This window comes from Triticum urartu, chromosome 7A (assembly GCF_056163025.1).
Source record: "Triticum urartu cultivar PI428250 chromosome 7A, HENAU_Tu73, whole genome shotgun sequence".
Taxonomy (NCBI): domain Eukaryota; kingdom Viridiplantae; phylum Streptophyta; class Magnoliopsida; order Poales; family Poaceae; genus Triticum; species Triticum urartu.
Genome location: NC_141879.1, coordinates 157,653,397 through 157,655,790, shown reverse-complemented (window position 1 = coordinate 157,655,790; position 2,394 = coordinate 157,653,397). Strand labels below are relative to the sequence as shown.

General features: G+C 45.4%; 1 pseudogene; it reads right to left on the bottom strand.

Moving 5' to 3' along the window:
- Window positions 1–1,000: 1,000 nt before the first annotated feature.
- LOC147958724 (uncharacterized) lies at window positions 1,001–2,049 on the bottom strand (annotated as a pseudogene).
- Window positions 2,050–2,394: the final 345 nt, after the last annotated feature.

Genomic DNA, 2,394 nt, shown 5'->3' with positions numbered 1-2,394 from the left:
TTTTTTTCTTAGTGTCTAGATATCTGCTTATCTTCCCACAGTATCCAGAACTAGCTTTGATTCCTGCAAGGCACTTGAACAATTGATCGACCTCCTTCGGATCTAAGGTGAAGCAAGAGGGGGGCAATATTGTTCTTCCGTCTTGTTTACTTTTTTGCTCTATCTTCCATCTCCGTCTCCGTCTCGGTCTCCTCTGACGACCTTTTACCGGGCATTTGGAGATCTTTCCTGATATTCAAAAATTCCAAGTCTTTTATTGCCTTCGGCCCATCCTTGGTCCTCTCCGGCATGTTCATCAATGTTCCAAGCAAACTCTCAAGGATATTTTTTGTGATATGCATTTGATCATGGCTGTGAGGCGTGTCGAGTATGGGCCAATATTCCAAGTCCCAGAAAACAGATCTCGTCTTCCATACCTTCAGCAGGGGCTCCAGCGCCTTTTTCTTCGTCTTTCCCGGCGAGGAGCACTCTTCCCAGTTCTTCAATAACTTATATATTTCTGCACCGCTACGCTTACGTGGAGGACCTCGATGCTCAGCCTTACCATTGAATAGATCTCCACGCTTTCTCCATGGGTCATCCTTCTCGAGCCATCTTCGATGCCCCATGTGAACAATTTTCCAAGACCCGCCATCTTTTGATAGCTGCAGAGAAGTTGTATCATCCATGCACCTCGTGCATCCACAATATCCGTGGCACACCTGGCCGGAGAGATAGCCGTAACCGAGATAGTCCTGCACGTCGTGATCAGCGCGGCTCTCATGTAGAAATACTCTCCTTTGCTTTCATCCCATGTCTTGGCCGGCATTGTCCATAAGGTATGTAGCTCCTCTTTCAGTAACCTGAGATACAAATTTATATCATTTCCCGGTTGTCTCGGCCCTTGAATAAGCATAGCCATGTGTATGTATTTTTCCTTCATGCACAACCAGGGGGAGGTTGTACATCCATACAAACACGGACCATGTGCTATGATTGGTGTTCTGGTTGCCAAATGGATTCATGCCATCACTACTAGAGCCAAGCACGATGTTCCTTGGATCATTTGCGAAAAATCAAATTCAGCATTTAATGCTCTCCACTGGCTAGCATCTGCGAGATGTCTCAGCTTCGGCTCATCTCCGTCATCTGGCTTCACCCTCTCCGCGTGCCAGCGCATAAGCTTTGCTTCCTTAGGATCTACGAAATACCACTGTAGACGCGGAGTGATTAGAAAGTACCATACAACTTTCTGTGGAGCTTTCTTTCCGGCCTTTTTATATCGTGAAGCATTGCACTTTGGACAGATGGTTTTTTCTGCGTGCTCGTTCCGATATATGATGCAATCATTGATGCATGTGTGATATCTAATGTGTGGCAGATCAAGAGGGCACACGATTTTCTTTGCCTCCTCAACACTAGTAGGACACAGGCTTCCCGCGGGAAGAACCTTCTTTAGATACTTCAAAAGCTCATCCAAGCTTGTATCTGTCCATTTGTTTTTTGCCTTCGTCTTTAGAAGTTCTAGTGTGAAACTCAAGCGGGTCACCTCGGGATTGCAACCATCATACAAAGGAGTCATCGAGTCTACCTCCAGTTGTGCCAGTTTTGCCTCCTCTATAGAAGCAGCTCTGTCGCTATTCGCCTTCTTGTGAAGCAGGTCTCGAACATGCGGGTCCCGCATGGCTAAACTTAGTAGCGACGAAGACGGCGGCGTGTCCGCATCTTCTCCACCTTGAACTGCCTCTTCACCATCGACATTTCCGAGGTCGTCTTCTTCTTCAGGCACATAATCAGTCATCTCTTCGTCTGGTGGCCCCATGTCGTTATTTCCTGCCCCGTCGACATCCTCATCATCATCATCATCGTCACTTATCCACCGAGTATGGCCATGCATGAAACCATGCTTGAGCAGGTGCGCCTTGAATGTGCCACCCTCAAACGGGTCGAGCCTGACTATTCCTTTGCATTTTCGACATGGACATAAAACATCCTTTAGTCTTTTTCATACATGTCGTCCATAGTGGATTGCTAGTATCTTTCCACCATCCTTCCATTGACCTTCATGATCACCTGCGCGCGGAGAAAATATTATAACCACGTATATATGCATGCATGGATCAAATTCATACAAATATTCGGCATGACCTTCCCTAAACATAGGACATATTGAGTTTGCCCGAAATTCGCCAAAAAAGAATTGAATCGACATTTCGGCAAAACATAGGCAACTCATGTCACCCACATTATTTCATCAAATACACAATGTAGGCAACTCAAATTATGCCACACACAATTCGTTATATATATATAATTGCGTTCATGTCCACACAAACACCTTTCTTTGCTCACATATGTGTTGAGAGGGATATCAAGCACCTTTCTTCTTAATTACCTAGTAGCTCTAGATATATA